Genomic DNA, 25497 nt, shown 5'->3' on the forward strand with positions numbered 1-25497 from the left:
CATTGGATATACAAAAATCTAACTTAGGATCTAACTTTTTAATGCCTGCACTTTATTGCATTTTAGAGTACCCCGAAACTGCGTTTAGGATTCTAGAGTATTTGCTGCTATCTTTCTAAACGACTTCACTCCTAAAGAATGTTCTTTTCACATTTTCTGGACAAGCACACAGTTAGCAGTGTGAACTCCGCTATCTTGCCAGGATCTGGGAGCACACTGTAAATCAATCTGGAAAAGGAGAAATGCTTAAATTTGAAGGGATACTTCAGGATTTAGCATTAAACTTTGTATTTAACCTGTAGTATTTTCGAATTACCATGCTTTCCACCCTCATATCCCCCTGAGACGTGAGATTTATGTATTTTTTTTGTCTGGAAATAATCCTCCAATGACGCAAAAATCATCATTTTGCATCATGGAAGGATTTTTTGCCAGAGACTAAAGACTACGGTCAGTAGGGGCCGTTCTGCATTTTTCAACCCGCCCAAAGAGGGTGGGATATCACTCACAGAATGTACACATAGTGTCAGCCATCTTTTTTTGGAAGCTAAGCTAGCAGGCTTTTGTTCTGTGGAGAAAGCTGAGTAGTAGGGGTTACCATCCTCTTTTCCCCAGACTTGTCAGGCCATCGATGTCCGGGATTCAGCTTTTGCTTTCTGCAGTCACATTGTTTACATGCACAGCTTTTGTTTCAATCTAAGGGAATTCATTCCGATTGGTGAATCTGAATGTAGTGTTTAAATGAACGCTACACAAGTGATCGGTTAATGTGTGTTTTAACATTGATAAGAAAATTCCCACTCTTCTGTGAGAGATACGAGACCGATGCGTCTCACGGGTGTCGCTCATCGGTAATCACGCCACTGGCCTCGCGCCGTTCTCCCCTCAGTCGTCCTTCTCGCCACAGTAAACATAATGAATGGCGACTGTAGAATGCAAAAGCTGAATCCCGGACATTTTGGGCGATCTTGAAACACATTTTCAGGCAGACTCATCATGGAGACTCGCTAGTAGCCTAGACTTGTTGTTTAACTACTGTGCTTTGTTACCGGTATAGGCGTGGCCTCCTAGGGCAGCGAAGCAAGTGCATTCTGGGAGTTGTTGTCTTTCAAAAATACATTTTCTGGCTTTTCTCAGTCTAGAAAACTCAAAATTCAAAAATAATTTCATATTTCTTCTAAATAAATGACCCATTTTAAATACACATTCATCTTTCCAGAGGTGAAGTATATTTAAGTGGGATTGTAAGTCTCTTCCAGTGGTAAATTTGAAGGTGAAGATTAAAGATTAAAGATTATGGAGATGTGAAATGGTTGTATTATACACAATACTGTTCAAAAGTTTTTGAAATAAGTATCTTATGCTCACCAAGGCTGCATTTATTAATCAAACATACAGTAAAAAACAATGAAAAATGATTACAATTTAAAATATTTTCTCCTGTTTTAATATTATATTAAAAGGTCTACAGTCACTTTTGATCAATTTAATGTATCCTTACTCTATATTCATTAATAAACAAAACATACTGACCACAAAGTTTTCAACAAATTATATAATTTATTTTAAAAGCCATAGCCTATATTACTTACTTATAGTAATTCTATTACTTTAATATAATTATTATATTACTTAAAAGCAATATTACTTTTTAAAAGCCATATATTACTATACAAAAGTAATAATCATTGTGTTAAATTGTGTGTGCATTGATCATTGATTATTTAATTATAATATCATATAACACACACACACACACACACACACACACACACACACACATATATATATATATATATATATGGAGATGGGTAAAGAAAGATGTCCACAACAGCTTGTTTTGATGGACGGCAGATTTAATGTGGCATAACACAGAAGGAGGCTAAAGCTGTGGTTGATACTCTTGCTCAACATAGAGAGATAAACTAAAACCATCTGCACTGGAATCTATGTACTTCATAAAAAACTTATATATATATATATAGCATATATATATATAGCATATATATATATATATATATATATATATATATATATATATAGTATATATATAGCATATAAGTATATATATATATATATATATATATATATATATATATATACTTATATATATAGCATATACAGTATATATATATATATATATATATATATATATATATATATATATATATAGCATACCCTTGGGAGAACTTTTGGCTCATATGCACGCTCTGTTACTGTTCTGGTAGATGTTACTGAATTTTATAGCACTGAATCCTGAATCCTACTCTGAATCTATCAAATCATAATAGCAGATGTAATTTAAAAAAGTTACGCATTTCACCTTTAAGGTTCTGCAATCACACTTTAAGTGGGTGTTCAGTGAGTGTTGCTGTGGAGCTGATGTATTATTCAACACTCAAAGACAGGAACAGTGCTTTCCATTTAAAGGTATACAATCATGTACCCACAAACACCTCAAACAGTTTGTACATCAACAGATAAGTGGATATTTTTACATTGCTATCTTGTGTTTGTCCCTTTGCATCATGTTCAAGAGCAATCAATGTTCTCCTCCATCACATAGAAAGGTTACATGACAGATTATATATATATATATATATATATATATATATGAAGAGTTCAGATGCAAAAGCCTCAAATGCCATTTGAAATTTTCTTCTAAAATGACAATTTTTATCGAGCTTGTATATTTAATTTCACTTAAATGACAATTAATAGGTAATATTCATTGCCATTTAAGTGAAATTACTGAACTTAAATATACAAGCTCGATAAAAATTATAATTTTAGAAGAAAATTTCAAATGGCACTTAGAGGCTTTTGCATCTGAACTCTTTATATATATATATATATATGTGTGTGTGTGTATATATAATAGATACCAATTGCTTATTTCAGTACAAAACATGTTCATATTAGTTTCAGTTTGCATCTTTGGAGCAATGATTTCCCAGCAGTCTTTCCTTGCCTTTTCTAAAATTATCTTTTTTTTTTTTTTTTTTTTTGTGGAAGAAAAACAAGTCATACAGTCTTCAGCAATGTTTATTTATTCAATTGTCTTTTTTAAAAGTTCCAGATCTTAACTTAATTGTTTTAAGTCTGTCAGAAAAATAAATACAACTTTTATAAGATGTCCTCGCCTTTTCTGGGCCTGTATTTGGTTGGTTTTAAAAAAAACCATACAGAATGATCAAGGAACCAATCTGCTTTTCCCCCCCACACTGGTTGGATGAAGGGATACTCAATTTTCTCAACCAGCTTGCATTTATAACTCTAAAAGACTGGGTAAAATCACAGAGGCTCATAGTGGTTTAGTGAACCCATAACCACTGCTGTTTAAATTGCCACATACAGTATACAACATTGTCTGCTCCCTGTCCAGACAGAGCTTTTTTTGCTGAATGACACATTTGCACTGTTTCACAGACAAGGTTTAAGCCTACTATAGTCCCAGACTAAACTGCATGTTTGATAAAAGCAACTTGCACTGGCATATCAGCCATTGTTTTTGCTCAAGATACACACCAGCAATGTTTTTTTTTTCTAAGGCACATTTAAAATAATTTGTTTTCAAGACTTTTTTCATACTTCATAAGTCAAACTTCAGCACTGAATTGAAGCTAGATTTGTATCTGTCAAGAAGAGATGCTTAAATGAGAACACTAGTGTACTATATGAAGGCCAAGCATATCTGCTGACTGTTGATTTTCTTGATCTCTTTAACTCAAAAGTTATGAGTGTAATTGATGTTATTGCTCCTGTGAACGTCAGGAAGAAGAGTGGACAAACAAAAAGCACCTTGAAACTCAACAGCTGTGCAAAACATGACGAGACAATGCAGAAAAGCAGAGCGCAGTGGCGAAAGACAAAACATGTAGTCCATTATAACATCTTCAGCATCCATGCTTTTCATATGGAAGTAGGCAAAGCTAGATAGACTTTCTTCTCATATATTATAAACAGCAACTTAAACAACACACACACTCTTTTTGCTACTGTAGAGAGACTGACAAACCCTCAAGCCAGATTCCCAGAGAAATGCTCTCAGACAGCAAGTGCAGTGAGTTTGCTTCTTTCTTCAGTGAGAAAATCAATAACATCAGAAAGGTGATCAGCACACCCTTGAGTTGCATCTTTTTTCAAAAGTGTGTTCAACTGTTTAGAAGCAGATCTCTTGGAAGTGGTAAATGCCTCACTTAGGAGTTTTCCAAACGCCCTGAAAACTGCAGTTGTTGTCAAGCCCCTCCTGAAAAAGAGCAATCTAAAGTGGCTATAGACTGATCTCAAATCTTCCTTTCGCAAGACCATTGAAAAAGTTGTCTTCAATCAGCCGAACACAAGCTTGAATGGATACTTTGACAATTTTCAATCTGGTTTCCGATCGCATCACAACACAGAGACAGCGCTCATAAAGATAATAAACGATATTCGCTTAAATACTAATACAGGCAAATTATCCGTGTTGGTACTACTCGACCTCAGTGCTGCATTTGACACTGTCGATCACAATACATCTTGACAGGCTGGAAAACTGGGTGGGATTTCTGGGATAGTCCTAAAATGGTTCAGGTCATACCTAGAAGGGAGAGGTTATTATGCGAAGTCTGAATGGACATCCATGACTTGAGTCCCTCAAGGCTCAATTATTGCGCCAATCCTGTTCAACCTGTATAGATATGCTCCCAATGAGCCAAATAATGAGAAAGAACCAAATTGCTAACCACAGCTGCAGACAACACAAAGCTCCACTTAGCCCTATTACCTAACAACTACAGCCCCATTGACTCCCTGTGCCAATGCATTGATGTAGTAAACAGTTGGATGTGCCAAAACTTTCTTCAGTTAAACAAAGACAAAATTGAAGTCATTGCATTTGGAAACAAAGATGAAGTTCTCAAGGTGAATGCATACTTGACGCTAGGGTCAAACAACTAAAAATCAAGTCAGGAATCTTGGTGTCTCTAGAGTCAGACCTTAGTTTCAGTAGTCATATCTAAATCAGCCTACTACCATCTGAAAAATATTGCAAGAATTAGACGCTTTGTTTCCAATCTGGACTTAGAGAAACTTGTGCATACTTTTATCACCAGTAGGGTTAGGGTTCGATTTAGCAGGTCTTCCCAAAAAGACCATTGCAGCTCATACAGAACGCTGCCAGGATTCTGAGCAGGACCAGAACATATGAAGGTATCACACCAGTCCTCATGTCTTTACACTGGCTCCCAGTTTCATTTAGGATTGATTTGAAAGTTTTATTACTGGTATATAAATCATTCAATGGCCTAGGACCTCAATATATTGCAAATAAGCTCACTGAGGATAAACCTAACAGATCACTCAAATCATTAGGATCACATCAGCTAGAAATACCAAGAGTTCACTCTAAGCATGGAGAGTTTGCTTGTAGCTATTATGCCAGCCGCAGCTGGAACCAGCTTCCAGAAGAGATCAGATGTGCTCCTACAGCATTCAAATCACATTCAAAAGATATCTGTTTAGCTGTGCCGGAGCTGGCCCGAGCCTTTTAGGGGCCTGAAGCAGAATTTGATTTGGGAGCCCCTCCCACGCGGAGTCACCTGACACAAATTTCACGCAATAATGATACATTATTAATTAATACAGTGAGCTTATGTAGGCTATAAATACAAAATAAATACTTAATAAAAAAATCGATAACCTACTTAAATATTTTTTTAACTTTACTAAAAAAATTGTAACTCTTTGAAACTTCTTAAAACAAACTGTCTCAAAACATATCAAATAAATTATGAAAAAAAAATGAAAGTGTGTATTAATAGTCACTTACTATACAGGCAATACTTGCACTTTTACAAAACAATTGTCTTAATGTGCTGTAATTAATGATTGGGAAGTATGGTGATACATATTAGTTCAAATGTACCACATTTACCTTAAAATAAATAAATAAATAAATAATAATGAACATCAATAATATGGCCATTAATTCAGAGATTATATTTTCTAATAGCATGCCATTTCTCTTTTAAATAACCCTTTTATCATTTCATCTTAATTTGTCGATGTCAATAACGACAGAAATAAAGAAATAGATGTGGTCTTAAAACACTGAACAGATTATAAAAATGAGGAGTCCCAAAACCTGTGAACGACCTTGCCTGGTGACGTCAAATTGAGGAAACCAATCAGATTAAACCTTGGCAGTGTACCGCCCATTGCTGCCAAAAGTAGGGGGAGTGGAGCCAAGTTGTGTTCTTTCTTAACCGCCGTGCGCTTCAGTGAAACACTGCGGAATAAATCCAACGTAAACGCAGTTATACTTTATTGCCTTGCGGACTATAATCATCTCTCACGTGCCTGTTTATTCGTTAGGAAAAAAATCCCGTAGGATCTGTTTCCTCCCCCCCTCTGCTCAATGGTGTGGGATCCTCCTTTTCTCTCGCATTAGCGCCTTTCTGGTGCTGCAGTATGAACGTATGAACGGACACAGCCAGGCGGACTGAACTAGTACCTGCGGCTTTCGGTTAAAAATGTTTTACGCTGGTGTGGGATTTTGGAAACGACTTCAAGGCGGACACGTGGAATAATAGTATGTCATCGTTTTGAAATTAGTTCTGGAGACGTGCACAGGCAAACGCGTGTCATTGTTGATTGTAAGGATCCATGAAATAAAGGTAAGCATCGACTGCGGTGATTGTTGTTTAGAAAGGAATACTAGTTTGCTGACTGTCTGGTGGTGGGAAGTCCGATTCTTCTCACCGAACCGGTTCTTTTGAACAGTTCGTTTCAAAGAACCGGTCCAAAAACCGATTGAATTGCCTTTATGTTATTATTCTTTTTTTAAACATGCCATAATTTATGTTTAATGTTTTTTTTTTAATCATGTGACCCAGTTCAGTTTGGTTCAGGTCATTCATTCATGGTTCAGCTCATAACAAAGTCATTTGCATGACACATGTAATTCATTTCTCTGTTCTCATAAATCCGTTCCCAATCCCAGAACATTTTATTTGCAACATTTCAGCGATTCTGCCTGGACCTGGTGTTAAAGTAACAATACATTTTGTCCCATCTGTCAAATCCTCGGTTCACTAACGTTACATATGCTCTCTAACGTTACAGTGTCAGATCAATTATCGGTTCATTGCGTAGCTATCAGAAATGTTTGAAAAGATCTATTCCTCTCTTCTCGGGGTCTTCGAATCAGTGAGTTGTTAACCTCTACGGCTCGGTCCAATTCAGTCCGATTCCTGAGCGAATCGTTCAGATCGTGTATGCATCAAATTCTCTACGGATATAAATAGTTAAATCTTTTGACACAGTGACCAACATTAGAATAAGATGAAAATCCTGTCGTCATGTATTATTTAGGCTAAGTTTTTCGTCGTGTAACGTTATTCCAGCGAACCAAACGTTTGTTTACATTTTATTATAACATGTAATAGTTCACCCTTAAATAAAAATGGTCCACTCATCTCCATGTTGTTGCAAACACATATTTGTTTATTTCTGGAAAGCTAAAATAGGTCTAGGCTGAATGACAGGCTGAGTCACCATTCCCATACATTGCTTCTTTTCCATACAGTGAAAGCGAATGGTGACTTGAGTCTGTCAAAATGCCTTACCTCTTTTGTGTTTCACAGCTTGAATTCACAGTATTAAATAACTCGTTAGTCAGTGTACTTGACATGTGGGACTAACTATTTAGATGTACAATAACTCATCTGTATGTTGATGTACAAAAACAACACACTTCTCATGTAAATGTGTTGTATTATCTTAATGAATTATGGATGTGCTTATTTAGACTGCTGCATTCCAATGCACGATTCCTCTGGTCTTTTAGGGAGAAATATGTATGGCCATACTGAACTAAACCCCTTAGTGAAGGTTACTGTTGCGTCATCACCTTTGCTTCTGATAATCTCATAATGCAGTGATGTTTGCCCATGACCACTCATAAGATAAATGTACAACTTGGCTTTGACTGAGACTCTTTAATCTGACCTCTGTCTTGCTGACCCATATTTCTATTTTGGGCAAAGGCCTTTTTTTCACCCTATGAATGACCTTGGTTATATGTGGGGCACTAATAGGACTGTCAAACGATTAATCGTGATTAATCTCATCCAAAATGAAAGTTTGTGCACTGTGTATAATTATTTAATACACACACATGCACGTATATTTAAGAAAAAAAGATTATTTATATATAAAGTATTTATATTTATATATAATATAAATTATATATAAATCTATATACAGTATATACATGAAAATATTTCTTATATACAAGCATGTGTGTGTATTTATATATATAAAACAATTACAGTGCACCCCCATATATTATGTAAATACAAACTTTTATTTTGGATGCGATTAATCATTTGACAGCCCTAGGCACTAATGTTTTTTTATTGATTTGATCCGGATGTCTGATGCATTGCATGATATGCATGCTGTTTACATGCAATTAGTAAAGGTTTATTATAGGCATGTTTAGTATTTCAACATAGATTTTCATATTTTAATGTTATGATAATGTTATTGAGAAGGTATAAAGATATTATGAATTCCTTTTGTACTTTAGATCGTCCTTGTTGCTTAGTTCATAGTCAGGTCAGTGCGAAACCAGAGAGACAAAGACTCTTTTGCTGACTCAGCTCAAACCCAGCTGATTATTTTGGCAAGTCTTAGATTAGATTAGATGTTTGACTTTCTAACAGCAACCAGCAGTGTGTGAGAGGCTGTTTTTTATTTTTATTTTTTTATTGGGAACCAGAAATGAAATGACTGTGTGGTAGATCTACTCAACTGTGAACGCTTAATCAAAAGTTAAGTAATGTTAACATTTACCTTTTTGGAGCTCCGGTGATGTGTTTAAGAGCTCTTCTTTCCGAATCCAAACTGGCAGACAGTAAAAGATCATGCTGTGGGCACTGAATTGGCCATAAAAGGAGATGTCTGCAACTTTTGGCAGTATTGTTTAGGTCTTGGTGCTGCAGGTATTTATTGCCATCATTTTTCTATTTTCAAATTCTGCACTGGCTTTGCCAGAGGTTGTAACGGAAATGTCACAGAAGTGGAATTAAAGTGATCAGTTTAATCATGTACACTTGTCAGTGAAGAGAGCAAGTAATTCTGTTCATTTCTGTTAATGTGTTAGATTTTAGTGTGTTATAACAATTTAAATTGATCATGAATTTATGTATGTAATGTATGAAGATTATTTTATTTAACATTGATTTATATAGCCTATCTTATATCATACATGGGACGAGGTGATGGCGCAGTGGATAAGACACATGCCTTTGCATTGGTGTGAGAGACCCGGATTCGAATCCACTGTGAGACACCAATGTGTCCCTGAGCAAGACACTTAACCCCTAGTTGCTCCAGTCCAGAGGCGTACGACCTCTGACATATATAGCAATTGTAAGTCGCTTTGGATAAAAGCATCAGCTAAATTAATAGTTAATAAAATATCTTTCCTAAAAAAAAAAAAATCATTCATTTGATCTTGAAACGTGCGCATATTATTTTATTTTCTCCTTTAAAAGATTCCCAATCTTTTTAAAGTTATGAATTTGCAATGGTTACAGATTTGTTTCAAAAAGTAGAATAATCACTAGACTGATCAAGGCTTAGGCTATCTTTCTTGCTTCTGAATTATTTATTTATTTTTTTTGTATTTGTGCTATCAGAGAGATAAGAATATCTTACTAGCTTGGTGCAAATTGCATCATTTGGCAGCAAATGCTTTTTATCGATATATGCACAATGCACTTTTTTTTAAAACTCATGTAAAATTTGATCACGTAGCGCATGGCCGGGTGTATTGTTGTAAAGTTTATATGAATGCAAGTAATGGCAAGATGTAAGGTTGTCTTTAGGTTGGCAGAGGACTCTTGGATCTCTAATGGAAAAAACAGCCGCTGCTCTCTCTGCAGGACGCTTTAATTTAATAAAACTAGTTTTAAATTAGGAGAACTTTGTTGCTCTTCCTCCAGCTTACTGCAACTGCGTCTGTTGATTTTTGAATATCTCTGGAATCTAATGAGTCACAAAAGAAAAGATGCCAGAGATGTTAGTCCGGTGTGTTTTTCAGTGACTGTTTAAGTTCAGTTTTAAATGGTTTGCTTTTATTATTTTGCAGGAATAATGGGAAACATGGCAGTTTGTTTTTTTGCTTTATGACATTATTGTGTTGTAATTATTGTAATGTTAGATATTCTAACCTAACATTTGTGTTCTCTTCAAAAGCTAGATAATAAAATAATGTAGTTCCAACTTCCTACTGAAATGTCTTTGTGATTTTATTAATGTGAAAAGGATGTTTGTTTAGGACTGAGGAATGTTCAATAATGTTTTTCAAAAGACCCCTGAACCAAAGAAGGTGATCAATCAGTGTCAAAAAAGTATTTTTGGCTTTTAAGGAACCTCTCTTTTTTATTTAACGTTTCCTAGTGTTACAATCAAGTGACCTGACAAGGGGGAGTGCTAAGGCCCGTTCACACCAAGCACGATAACTATAAAGATATAATTCTAAAATCGTTTTCCATATTTAAGAATAACAGAGTTCACACCACAGCTATAACAATAAAGATATGAGGAACGATATCGTTGGAATCACTTTCAGAATGATTTTTTTCCAGCTGTCCAACGATAAAACACTGACAACCAATCAGAATCCATTCTAATTTAAAGGTCTCGCGCATTTAAAATGGCATTGCAGAGAGAGAAGTTAATCGTCGAGGTAAAAAAAAAAATCCTCCACTGTTTGACAAGTCAAACCCCCTTTTCAAGGATTTGTTAAAAAAGATGGATACGGAAAGCAATCAGTCGTATCCTGTGAATAAACGATGAAGTATTCACAATGAGATATTATGCAGTTTAGCATAGTGTAACACATTACCTCAGGTAGGCTATCCAGCGCTAGTTGACAATGACAACATTGCTGAATGTTTCCCCTTTCACTTGGCCTTTTGTTTCCTTGAAAGGCTTACTGTTTGTCTTTAAAGGGATAGTTCACCCATTTAAATTGACATAATTTACTCTCTCATGTCGTTCAAACCCCATGGCTTTTACTTGCATGGTACACAGAAAGATTTATATAGCCCAGCTTGCTCTTTTCTACCCTGCTTTTGTGTTCCATCATGGAAGAAAGAAGATCATATGGGTTTGGAATGATATTAGGGTTTGAAAACAATAAGGTTCTGTTTTGGGTAAACTAACTTTTTAAAGCTGACTTCTGTTTTTAAAGTTCCCACAGACCTTGTTTAGCCCTTATCTTAACAAGCAGAAGAGGTGAGAAACTCTGACTGTGATCGGCCTATTTCCCTGCATGTATGTGTGTCTTACTCTGATAAGATGCTACAGTGCCAGGGTGCCGCCACGCTCTGCCCACGTTTTACTTCAAAGTGACTGGCAAAAGATTTTTCCTTCTTCTCACTGCCACCTCATCTACACCTCCTAAGCGACCGTCTCCACTCTCCACACAAGCTGTTTATTTGGAAGAGTCCAGAGAGACACAATGGTGATTTCCTTCAGGACCCAGTGATACAGTCATCGCTCTGTTGGTTTTGGCTGCAAGCGTTGGTTCCTTTGCCACTACTTTTGCTGGGGAACTCTCGTCTTGAGGAAATTATTTTGATTTGCTGGATTTGAGTCAGCAAGCATGTTATAGTTTTTGTATGTATAATGTTTTGTTTTTTTTCCCCGCCAAATTTAATATTGGCACCATAATTGATGTTGGATATCTAATTGTGTATGCTCCAGTCATTACCTGTTATTAGATTTAGAATCTTAATCTAAAGTTGTTGTTAGCTAAACACTGATGAGTTTCAGGTGATTTTAGTTTGTTTGTGTTTTAAATTTATTTTAAAAAAGTACTATAGTATTTTAATAGGTTAACTGGGACGGTCGTGCTGAATTAACCTATTTGACTGACATTATACAGTTGTGGAAATTCTCAAAATGACTGTTTTTCATAGTATCAGAGTTTTTTTTTTTACCAACATATTTTTATAATATGACCCCTTTTAAACTTAGGCTAAGTCTATTTGAGTTTTTATATCAGATTTGTGAAACATTCTTTTTATATATATTGAGTTTTATCATTGCGTGATTTAAGCATTCTTAATGAGTCATTTGAATGCAATAAATGAATTATTTAATATGGATGGACTTAAGTATCTTATCTCAGACAAGTAACTTGAAACGAACCTTCATCCTGTGGGTGATGTGTGAAACGTTCCTATGTGAGTCACTGTACTTTTCACCTTTGTTTTGTTTTCATAAGTGCTTTTGGGATGGTAGTAGTGAGCCAGTCTTCCTTTTAAGATCAGTTTCCAAGATTTTTGCCGTTGTCCTCTTGTTGACTCCGCAAAATAAGCTTTTTTTCCACCCATCACCTATAGTTTGTAAAATTGCTGTCGGATTATAATGTAATTCGGTATGTGTCTATTTTCCTTCTAATGCAAGTCCATTGAAGTGCTTAGCATCTGTCTGAGAGTTTTGGGTTACAGGCCTATTGAAGCCCATTTTGTATTCCATTCACACTTTGAGTCCACCCTTTTCCTCTGCTCGGTTGGTGTAAGCTGTTGACTTTAGGCCAGTTTTGCACTTTTTTTCCCCCTCCCTCCTTAAAATGTTTGATTTGAACCATGGAGGTTGGTCCTCAACCAGCACTTCAGGAGAAATCTGTCTTCTGTCCCTTGGCGTTGTTAAAAGGTGCGAGAGATCACATGTTGAAGTACCATTTATGATATGGAAAGGTTTCAAACTACAGAAGCTTGGCCAAAAAGAACATTTCTCAAAAGTTTGAGTCTGCAATCTGAATTTAGCTCTGTGGAATGAATACAAAAAAAAAAAAAAGTATTTTATCAGAGAATAGTACATTCCTTCCTATTTATAGCCAAATGTTCAATGAAATCAGCCAAATAATAAATAAAAAAACATGCAAATGGATGGGAGTGTGTAGAACTTCAATATCAGCATTTGAAATTATGTGGAGCTTTACACAACTTTCTGCCTGAATGTAGTTTGTTTGCAGAAGATGAGTTGTCAAACCAGTACGACAGTTTCTTCTCATGAACTCCCGCATTTGTTTAACACTTCGCTTGATTGTTAAATGTTAAGGTGTTAATCACAGGTATGTCATGATGCATTAATGTCATGTTGGAATCATAATAATTATTAGATTTAATTACAAGAGGAAACAACACTCAATACTGTTTAAATCCCTTTTAAACTATTTGTCTCTATGGCAGTGCAAACTGCCGTTTCAAATACGTATTTATTGGAAGCGACAGAAAAAAAAAATATTACTACAAAAATTAATCACTGATTCTCTTGCCCATTTTTTAATATGCACCTGGTTATACTGGCTATAAAAGTTTATCAAACATAAATATGTGGAGAATTTGCTTCCCATCTACTTTTTAAATGTTGATATTGTTTTAGATCTATCATTACATCATTGTGGTCAAGTGGGAGAAGTCAAAGTTTTTTTAATTTATAAGTTTGTAAAGTAATTGAATTCCCAGCAAAGGACCATAATTATTAATATTATTATTTTTTTGAATAGTGGTATTTAATTTAACGTAACCTAAATTGTAGTTTTTTTTTAATATATATATATATATATATATATTTATTTATTTATTTCAGAGAAATACCAATTTTAAATAAGTGGCCATCCCAGAAAAAAATGTTGCCTGTCAATGTTGCAATATCCGCGCTATCCTCGGTTTCCGTCGAGGGGGTAATCCATCAGCCTCGCGGGAGCCGCCATTGTAGCAGAACTTCACCTGCTGTTAGCATCCCACTTTGACAGTGAATAACTTATCTGAAGCGTCCAAAAACTTGTTCATTATTTATTTCTAAAGAAACACGACAATGTATAAAATGCTCCATTACTTTGTGATTCAGATTTGTCCTGGCACAGCTACTAGAAGATTTTTAGCTGTCAGATTGTCGTCATGCTCAGTTTGAGCCTGCGCAGTCGCTCAGACATCAGGCAGGAAGTGCAATAATCAGGCTTCAGTCTTCTCCGTTGAAGTCAGTGGGGTCGCTGTGTCCATTTATTTTACTGTCTATCTATGGTTTGCGTTTATAGTGCCATAGCCATGACGTAACCATGGCGACAGACGTGGACTGCGTAATTCGTAACTTTTAGCGGCACACTGTTCTTGTTTCTTGCAAACATAGACCTTGGCAAGACTTTGGGACAAACAAGCAGAACTAAAACGAGGATCAATATCAGCGTGGCGTTTTTGAGATTCCGAGAGCTCCACATCTGTGATTAACTTGGATTTGACAGAGCTTTACGACTCACACCTTGACAGCTTTATTAGACATGTGAGCATAAAACAAATCAATGTTATATAACCTTAGCTCAAAATGATGAAATGTTAGAATATGGGCAGTATGTTATTTTAATGTTGATCTAGCTTAACATTACTGCTAGTTTCGTATAGCAAATGAACTAACACGTAGTATAACATTATAACTTTCAACACACATTAAAATGTTGTTTAGTGTGATAGTGTAACGTTAGCCCAAGTGAGGCAGTGCTGCGTTACCTCACGTTTAATTTGTCTAATAAACTGACCTGTGTGACTCGCGTGTGATATCTGTCTCTTTAGCAATCGTGACCTGCTTCATAGCACTGTAATGTTAAAATGTTTGCACTCATCCATTAACATTATTAGATCCATCAGCTTGACAGAAAGTCCCATCATTCAACTCATCACTGCGTCATCAACCTACGCCTTTGTTATTGTTGGAAACCGCGTCCTCTTATGGTGAAAAAAAACAAACTACATATTGTGCCTTTAAGGAGACTAACTTCCTCACTTGTATGTTCACTGATTTAAAGGTGCTCTAAGCGATGTCACACGTTTTTTAGGCCCAAACATTTTTTGTCACATACAGCAAACATCTCCTCACTATCCGCTAGCTGCCTGTCCCCTAAACACGCAGACAACCCAGGCTCCACAAATGGCAACAAAAACAAACTGCGGCAACCCGCTCCACAAAACATAACAAACTGTTCCAGCCAATAACTGACAAGAAAGCCCTGGGGGTGGGGTTTGGGGGGTCTATGAGGAGGAGGGAGGGTCTATCTTGCCTCCATTTTCTTTGAAAATACAAGAAGTCACATCACCCGACATCGCTTAGAGCACCTTTAACTGTCAATCTCATAGGGTTGCAGCTGTATGCTGTCAATTATTAACGCATAAAGCCAAGGCTGTGGCAGGTCTGGGTCAGTGACGGTCCTGCCTCTTTGCTGTCTGGAGACTTGTTTACCCAGCGAGTAAGGGTTAACCCCACCCACAGCGCGTGGGATTAGATCAGCATGCCGTATTCACGGGATTACTGCCCTGTTGTCTGTTTCTGAGACCAGGAAACTGTGCGCTGTCACGTAGTAACTACAGCTTCTGTTTACTCTGTTCATCAGAGATGATATGTAAGATGACATATGATCGTTTCCTCAGCCATTTTCAGGCTGTGAAAGGTGTGTCTAGTGTAATTCACAATTCTAATGAAACCTAACAGTCAAAGTAAACATGTTTAATTGTTGCGTTTGAAATTGACATTGTTGTGGAAGCTTGTTTCTGCCACGGAATAAAAAAGTAAAAAAGGTAATTGCAACTTTTTTTTAAATCTCAATTCTGACCCTTTTTTCCCCCTCACAACTGGAAGTTTATATCTTACAATTATTTCTGAGTTTGCAGTGTTTTTTCTAACACCGAATAGTAAAATTGTGACTTTTTATACCACAATTTTGACTTTTTCTCTCAATTGCAACTAGTTTATAAACAAATATGAGTGCATTATGGAAATTACTTTCATTTTGGTGTCTGGATTTCACGAATGAGATTCTTTAGTTGAACAACACTGAAGAATCATACATTTCAAGTTTTACTATAGGGCATGTCATTGTACCTGGCTGAGCATGAGCAAACCTTCTATTGCTGTGATTGGCTTCTTTCTCATAACATCTAATTTTGGATATCATGCCTCTTTCCAAAAATGTACTAAAATAAGTAACTACTGCATCAGGAATTTTAGGTCTAAAAGCCTGATAATAACATGGATTGGAGAGCTGGGGGATATAATACTCACTGTTTCCTTTGCCTTGAAATGTAGCTATTGCATGATTTGTAGTTGTTGTGCAAAAGATGTGTGGCAAAAGATTATATATATATATATATATATATATATATATATATATAAATTGTTTGATGTAGGCCTACTTCTATATGGATCAGCTAAGAATCAGATGCTTCGTAAGCTAAAACTTAACGAAAATATTTTGTAGGACATGATTCAGGTAAGTTTTGTTAAATGAATCTTGGTGTTTTGATTATTGGTTAATTCTGTTTGCCAATGTCTGTTATCAACCACACACTTCTATGGATAACTATTCAAATATGAACATATCTAGATAAATGCAGGAAGCCAAATATTTAAATGAATGGGTAAGGCCACATAAGGTCATAAGTGATATTTGCGTGTCTTTGCTTCTTAAAAAAAGATATTAAAATTGAAGTACATTTGGAATTACATGATAAAGAGTCACGTATGTTTATTAATCATCAACTTTCACAATATCAATATATCTCGATTGCATAATACAATTTATTTTAAAGCAATAGAAATATAGTCCTTAGCAACAAATATCACATAAGAATCTAATTTACTTTAATGAAAAAAGGTGAAAACAAGTTTGTCTGGACAAGATACTGTAATTCAATGTAGACAGAGGAGATCATTCAGATGATTGTCTGAATTAGATGACAAATAAATGGGTCAAACATGTGCATATTTATTAAAAAAAAAACGGTCTATAAACTTTTTAAATTAGTTTTCAGAAATAAACTTGTTTATTTGCATACATAATATAGCATTTGTTTTCTTTGCACAGCATTTCTGTGGTGGCATATTTTCATAATGAAGTATGTGTCTCAGATAGAGTCTGTGTTTTGGAGCTTGCATTTAGACAGTTTGTAGGCTGTGTCTGTTAATCTTGGTGTGGAAAATGGTAAGCTATAGAAAGATTAAATCAAAGAAAACTATCATATTATCACTTATATATGTGTATATGTGTTGACTATGATCTGTGGTGAGCATATAGACTGTGATTTTTTTAAAGGAATAGTTCATCCAAACACGTAAATTCTGTCATGCTTTTTTTTTCTCTCTGTCAAACAAGCAGAATATCTTTCTTTTCCATACAATGCCAGTTCATAATGACCACGACTGTCAAATACACCATACATTTTTCCTTCAAAATGTAACTGTTTTTTATTTTCGTTCTTGGTGGATTCACTTCTCAAGCTCTGTATTGTTGATTTCTCATGCGTTTAATTTCATTGTGTGTTCATGCACCTCGCAAAATGTTTAATTTAATTGTTCTCTAGCTATTAAATTTGAGTTTGTCTGTGATTTAGTTACATTAGTCTATATATTTTATGTTTACTTGTTGGCATGAAAAACAGTCTTGTAGTTGAAACCGCCTCAACGCAGGAAGGGGTTAGTTCACCCATGAAATAAAAATTCTGTCTTTTCATCGACCTCATGTGTGTCATTCCAAACCTGTAAGACTTTCGTTTAAATTCAGAAGCCCAATGAAGATCTTTTTGATGAAATCTGAGCGTTTTCTGTCCCTCTATTGACAGTCTACGCAACTACTACTTTGGCTGTGTTTACACTTAGCATTAACATGGCATGTTTACAGTTGTTCAAATTAAGTAGCCTCTGTATCTGGATAACCGATCGGATTTCTGTTTCCTACATAATATTTAAATTAGGTCTTTGGCACACCAGATTAAGAGTATAGATGATACCAATACCAATTAATAATGTACCAATTGCTTTCACTGACTCACTTTAATTTCCTGTGCAATCTCCTGTCTTAAATCAAATTAAGTTGTTTTTTTTGGCATACTTCCAGAGTTGATCTTAAAAAAAAAAACTTGTTAATGTTAAACAAGTCACATCATCATCGATCATCTTGGCGTTATAGCGTACAATGACTATATTGACGGAAATGGGAGATTGATAAACATGCTGAAACAATAAAAACATTTAACATTTAAAACATTAAAAAAAAATCTGAATCTGATTATTTTTCTGCAAAGCAGCATGCAGCTCTTCATCAATATCTCATCTCATGGCTGACTGTGATTGTATGGGCGATCATACAATAACATTTCTAAATAAACTGTTTTTTTAATTAAAGATCAATGTTTATTGTAAGGTTCAAATAAGTTTAATTTCTTGTCTAAACTGTCTAGACATTCTTTTCTGACAGCCACACAGGGGAAACTGGGTGGGGATTACTGAGATCCGATCACAATGCATCCTCCTCGACTACCTCCGAACCTGGACACGCTGATCGGATAACATTCCGATCAGAAGCGCCTTTGCACTTCTCTTTTCAATATGTATGTGGACAACATCCGGATACAGGTCACATGTTAATGTCAAGTGTAAACCCTGCCTTTGACGCTTCAAAAAGTTCGTAAAGAGATCGTACAACTGATCCATATTAATTGAGCGGTTTAGTCCAAATTTTCTGAAGAGACACAACCGCTTTATATGATGAACAGATTTAATTAAGGCTTTTATTCATCAATGCACACATCATGCTAAGTGGGAGTTCATTTGATGCCCGAGAACCAATGGGTTAATTCTCGTGTGTTACGCAGCACGTTTCAGCTTCTGCAATATAACCAATGTTTAGATTTCTTCTTGTGTTTGGTTGAGCTTCTGTTTGTTCGCTGATCAATGTTTTTATGGGAAATAAAATCCTAAATTCACAATCTGTTCATCATATAAAGCGATCGAGTCTCTTTAGGAATTTTGGACGAAACCCCTCAATTCAGATGGATTACAATTTCTTTATGAACTTTTTGTAGTATCTAAGTGGTAGATGTGTGGACTTTCACTGGAGAGACCGAACTCTCTCTGGTTTCATTAAAAATATTGTTTGTGTTCGAAGATGAATGGAAGTCTTACACGTAGGGATGCGCTGAAAGAGAAAAAAAGGCCGAAATTATGAGCTAAAAATATATGGCGTCCCACCCGGCCCCTCAGTGTTCAGCCTTCACTCTCGCACAGCATTTTTTTTTTTGGACTTTTGCGAGCTCTCTGCGCTTCCGAAAAAAAAGCCACTTAATATAAAGTGTGACCAAATTATTGAATTTAATTAAGTCTAATGTTAATACAATACAAAAAAATAAAATAAGATATTAATTAATTACTATTATTCATTTTTGGTACATCCACTTATGATTTGGAATGACATGAGGACAGAAAATAAATGACAGAATTTTCATTTTTGGGTGAACTAACCCATTAAGGATTCTGAGCACAGAGTTAATAAAACTATTATACATCACCGAGGTGTGGTGGAAAGTGTGCAGACAGTAATTATGGGTAATATTAACGCATGCATTTCTGTAACTCAATTTGAAAGGATCGCCTACTTTTTCATATCAGGAGACTCACTACAGTTGCCATTCTTTCGAAAGAAACAAAGAACCCAGCTAATTTCAGGTGGATACTGGCCTAGTTTGCCTCGCCCACATCAGTTTGCTTTGTTTACCTGCCCACATGCGGCTCTGTTGGCTTAGCTCCCCTCCTCCATTACAGCATGTGTATAATGATGTCATACCCCTTTGGTGATGTTACCATAGCGACAGCACTCCGTCTCACCTGATTGTCTGGAGGGAAAGACACAGTAGGAGGAGGAGACATCCCAGCTGTTTGATAGACGGCACAGTGGTGGAGCCTAATGTTTTATGCGACGTTAAAGGAAGCCCCTTCCCTCCCATGGGAGTTTTTAGATGAGGAAATTCACAGCCAAACAAAGAGACTTGAAGATAAATGTGCAGAGATTTTCTTTAAGAGGAATGAATATGAAATCTATTGTGAGTTGTCCTTCAGCACAAGGAGTTTGTTTATTAAAATCTAGAGATTTGAGCATTGTATGTCCTGCAGGCTAGTGGTCTTAAAATATATTTGATTTTACCCCTCACGGTCTGTCATGTGAAAGTGATTTTAGCTTTCATGTTTTTAAATGTTACACGTGATCTTATGATTTCCCTGGAACCAGCAGCAGCACAATTAAACATTGTGATTGTAAGGCGAGATATAGTGAACTTGATGTAATTCTCCTGAATGTAGATAGATAATGGTTATCTAAATTGTGTCTGTCGTAAAACATCTACTGCTTCATCATGACTAGTTTGTTCATATCAGCATAATCGCCAGACATCTGGCCATATTAAGATGATCAGAATTGGCCAATATCTGTTTCTGCTTTGCTGATTAGAGAAAAAAAAAAGTTTGACTTGAGGGACCGTACGGTGCAGATTTTTACTTTCCAGTCTTTTTTACTGAAAATTAAACAAGAGCATTTTATTCTTTATGTGTGTTTAAGTATACCAGACAGGTTACTGGAAAAATAATATAAATAAATGGTAAAATGCATGAAATGTACATTGATTTACCCATTTAGTCTAGATATTGGCGTCTTTTGTTGAAAAAATGTGTTAATGTAAGGATTTTCAACAAAAGATGCCAATGTCTAGGGTGTTTGTTTATATATATATATTTATAGACACACACATTTTATCATTTTCATTTTTTTTTTGATGACCATGGACATTTTGTATTTTTAAATGTGATTTCCATATGAAAGTCATGGATAGTAATAATCTTTAACAATGGAAAATAAATATTAAATTGTTTTCTTATACTGCGCTAAGAAATTGCTTTTTTGTGTGATTTGCTAGAAATTGTTGTCTGAAGTTAATACAGTCATCTGTGTATGAAGTCCATCATTTTTAAGCGAAAACTCTGACATGTCTACCATCCACATGTCCATACAGGAAGCATACTGGAAATATATGGGGTTCCGACAGGAAGAGAAGTGTGGAAAGAGCTTTTTGTACAGTCCATTCAGACATGTAATATGGTCTATTTTTAGCCCAGAGTGCGTCACAATCTCTCTCTATTAAATTAAAAAATGCATAATGCTAGCGTTTTATTTATTTTATTTTATTTTTTTAGAAGTCATACTGTGAGTCAACACATTTCTTTGGATTCCCTCTGTACAGTTACAGACGAGTGAAGATGGGTTTATATATTTATCTGATTGGTTATTCATTCAGTCGTCTTGCTGTTGTGTTGAATAGGTTTAGTCAGATTGCGGTTTGTTTCCGTATGCCTTTTGTCTCATCAGCGTTGGGCCGATGGACGAAAAAACCTTTATAAATTATCTTGATGTGTAACGTGAGATGGGCGCCGTGTTTGGGCCGCAGTTCAGAGATCCCCCCCCCCATGTCATACGAAGTTCAGTGTGTATTCATAGCAGCTAGGTTATATCATTAACACCACGGGCCAGTAAGCTGTGTCTGAAATGTAATATACCTATAGTGACAGGTCACACCATGGCAGAAATGTGGGCGTTTCCTGTGTGAAAGAGATACTGGATATAGACCTGTTCAATTATAGCAGGCCCTGTTTGGAAGTGTTCAGGCATGCTGGGAGTTAAAATTGTGTTATGCTGCAGCTTTAACGTGGTTATAGGTCCTTGCAGAGTTATGTAACCCGGCTCTTCACATCAACCCGTGAGTCAGTGTGACGAACAACAGAATTTACATTTGTGGGATTTGTTTTTTTTATGTTCTGGGGTTGTCAGCAAGTCGTAAATGTAAAACAAAGATTTTAGGTGAAATATTACAGTGTTTTCACGGTCATGTAAAACTTTGAAATTGGTAAATGAACCATTTTAAATGACATGGAAATGTCATGAAGTCATAAAAGTTCATGCAAATAAATGCATATTCTATTTCATTTTTGCAGTTGTGGTCAACAAAAATGTGTCATTAGTTTTGTGTTTATTTTACTTAAATTACTTTGTTAAATCTATTAGTATTAACAATGCTTCCACGTTAGGCTAGTGCCAAAAAAATAAATAAAAATAAAATAAAAATATGCAGCCTCTATTAAATAATCTCCATAGAATTAGACCCATGTTTCACAATACTTGTATGGTTGTAGTTACACGCACATGGTCATGCTTCCTTCCCGGCTTATGGCTAGTCCTGCTAGGAATTCCATAAAATCTCAGCGGACTACTTCATGATTTTAACTACTGTTGTTTTCAAATTCCTACACATCCTTGCCACTTGTATTTTTTAAATAATGGTTTCAGCTTCTTTTAAATCCATTCCAAAGAGTTCTGAAGGTTTTCCCTCCACCACCAACACAGAAAATGTGAATAAAGTATGCAGGTTCTGTTTGAGTGACCATGTGGTGTTTGTACACGTGTAGGCTAGCCTATATGTGAAACCAGCTTCTTTCCCATGCTCTTCAGGAGTCAGTCTCCTCACTTGTAACTACTTGAGGGCTTTAAACAGGTTAGTCAGTGTTTGTTAACCAAGCTTTGCCGCTGAGGGTTTCTGATATCATATACGTGCCGAGGTTCTCGGCTTTCAGGGGCCGACACTCGACAGAAGTAAAGCCGCATGAGGACAAAAAAAAAAAAAAATCTATATTTTGTATCATGAGGTTCAATTTCTGCTCACCTTCAAAAGACAAGGTTTTTTTCTTTCATTCAGCAATCTTTGTTAAATGAGCTGTACTTTGAACATCAATGTATTTCAGCATTGTATTTGTTTACATGACTGCTTCCGTGTAAAAAAGTGTGTCCGTTTGAAGCATTAGTGTCGTGTCAGAGGTTTATGGAGAGCGGAAACGGGTTACCAGATCCATCTGCCTCAGTATTCACACGCCTTTCCAATTTTCAAAGTCAATGCAACAGCCTGACGTGTAGTGAAAGAACGAAATACTTCATGACTTCAAATACTTCAAAACTGTGAAAGACTGAAATCCTGTGTGTGTGTGTGTGTGTGTGTGTGTATGGATGGATGGATGGATGGATGGATAGATAGATAGACATGGATGGATGGATGGATAGATAGACATGGATGGATGGATATAGATAGATAGATAGATAGATAGATAGATAGATAGATAGATAGATAGATAGATAGATAGATAGAATATATTTATTTAATGTCAAATTTTATTATAACACCTTACTTGTTGTTAGTAAATGACCTTTAAATATATTAAGCTAACACCGTGCAGGTACGGTTTTATTTTTAATTGCAAGTTTTTTGTATTACATTCAATTGTCAGATAAAATTTCACAATTTAAACATAAGGGACAATGTCATTACATCACGTCTCATGGCTTTGTGACACTGACACAGCGGTGTTGTGCTGACCGCTTGCACAGCAGTTTCAGAGCAGTGAGGTCAGGAGTGTGTTTTCACAGCAGACTAGAGCTGGAACCGAGTGAAAGGGCCCTCACACTAACCCTTCACCTACCTTCCCTTTCATCGTCTTTCTGTGAGGTGGAGATTTCCTTCATCCAGACCACACCTCAGCTGTCTGTGTGAGTCTGAGTTTGTTTAAATGGGACCGTGTGGAATGCATGTACATGTCCTTGGCCATGAGAAACTGCTAATTTGTGATATTTTAGATGTTCTATTTCAGTTAATGACAGCTAGCTGTGTGGTCACTTTCAGTTGCCCAATTGAAATACAGTCTGAATGTGATTCTTTAAATGGGTCTGGATTATGTATCTCAGTCTTTTTTTATTGCTCAGCATTCTTTTCTCTCCGTGTCTTTAGAGTATCTTGGAAAGTTTTACTTTAACATTGTGTCCACCCCTTATTCTTCTTTCAGAAAACGTTCCTGGACACTAGCACATTGCCGAAATCCCTGGTTATTGGCATTTCTAGGCCTGGTTTTCCTTTAAGTGCAAAATTAACTTTTGTTGGTTGCTTGCTTTACATGTCCGTCAGAATCAGGAGGTCTCCTCTCATCTGAAGAATGGCCTGTTCTTGACCAGAATAATCTTTAAAGAGGAACATACTCATAAAAATTTGGCTATGCAAGATTATTTGACAGCTGAGTAGGACATGGTGTCAGCAGTAGTTTTTTGCAGCAATGCGGTGTACTGTGTGTTTATTTATCATATATGGGGTGTCTTGTTCACAGTAGAATGCACAGACTTCCAAAAGGTCAGCATTTCCTGTTTGGGTTTCTTTGCGTTCATCAGACTTCCTCTGGTAACTGACTCTCAGATAAGGGCACGGGGGCATTTTCAGCTCTTTAATGCCAAGTCTTTATTAGAGCTGCTAGGTCCTTTAGGCTATGTGAAATTTTCCAGGCAAGGTTTTTGGCAGCCCACTCTGTTGGTGAAAGGTGTTAACATTTAAAACCTGTTTCATAGACTTGTTTTACATAGTATGTTTTACATAACTGCATTATACCTAGGCCCTATATAATATTCTTGCTCTGTAGAAACATAAAGTGTTATCTTAATGAGCTTACTTGTATAACTTAATCATCAAGCAGTTCTCCTTCTTTTGCAGAGAGGATAATTATCACTAAATGTCATTTAGCACTTATTCCGTTTAGATCAGTGAAACTAAAATTAGAGTTAGTCTAGATAGTTCTGTCCTCTGATATAGCTAACCACCTCATGTAGATCATAGTATACTAGTAATCTCTGTTTCTGTTACAATACAAGGAAGCTTCCATATCTTCCTTTCTCTTAAAGGAGAACTAAATGGACCTATGGTCTAATAAAACATTGGTACCTAGTCAACCGTTGTCTGAGATTTGTTTTCATGATAATCGAATGTAAAAATTGTTTAGCATATAACGCTAGTAATGGGGACATTTAATAAGTTAAAAGAAATCGCTAGTTTATACCACTAACAAGGCTCAAAATAGCCCCATACTTACATAGTAACATAATGAGGGTCCCTACATGCAAAACAAAGCATTAAGAACTCTGTAATTATACAGACTGTTTAATAAGAAGATACTTTATAAAGACTGTTCACTTCGTGTATACAGACAGAAGCCATCTTTGGAAAACAGTCTCGATAAATCGAACCACGATCAATCGTATGTTACTGTGTTAATGTGGGGCTATTTTGAGCCTTGTTAGTGGTATAAACTAGCGATTTCTTTTTACTTATTAAATGCCCCCATTACTAGCGTTATTATACGCTAAACAGTTTTTACAGATAAAACTCTTTACATTCGGTTATCATGAAAACAAATTTCAGAGAATGGTTGACTAGGTACCAATGTTTTATTAGACCAAAAGTTCATTTTGCTCCAGAGTTCTCCTTTAAATCCATGATGTGTTGTCTTGCACGATTATGCTAGGTTGAAGATGTCAAAATATAGTTGTTGTAGTTAGTAGAGGACTGCCTTTTGTTGACAGAAACATGATCTATTAAGGAGGCCTAGATGCAATCTGCAGATTTATTTCATTTCTGTACTCATTTTTAGGGAAAGTTTTCTGAAATTGTTTTAAAATGGTAAGCTGTTAAACCAAGTGATTCACTCAAATTCATAACATAAGACACAATCAAATTTATCCAAAATATTGACAATGAAAACGAT

The 25497-nt window shown here is 35.9% G+C and overlaps 1 protein-coding gene across 5 annotated transcripts in view; it reads left to right on the plus strand.

Moving 5' to 3' along the window:
- The first annotated feature begins 6217 nt into the window (after positions 1-6217).
- Positions 6218-25497, plus strand: part of mical3a (microtubule associated monooxygenase, calponin and LIM domain containing 3a) — an 88967-nt gene continuing 69687 nt past the window's right edge. For 2 of the 5 annotated variants that reach the window (XM_089116338.1, XM_089116339.1), the window contains exon 1: positions 6220-6656. The gene's annotated coding sequence lies outside the window, so the exon portion shown is untranslated. Of the gene's footprint in view, positions 6657-25497 lie in introns of all 5 variants that reach the window. The other 3 variants (XM_039664450.2, XM_089116340.1, XM_089116342.1) reach the window with 2 other exon arrangements.

Source organism: Pimephales promelas, chromosome 10 (genome assembly GCF_988280905.1).
Source record: "Pimephales promelas chromosome 10, fPimPro1.hap1.1, whole genome shotgun sequence".
NCBI classification, from domain to species: Eukaryota; Metazoa; Chordata; class Actinopteri; order Cypriniformes; family Leuciscidae; genus Pimephales; species Pimephales promelas.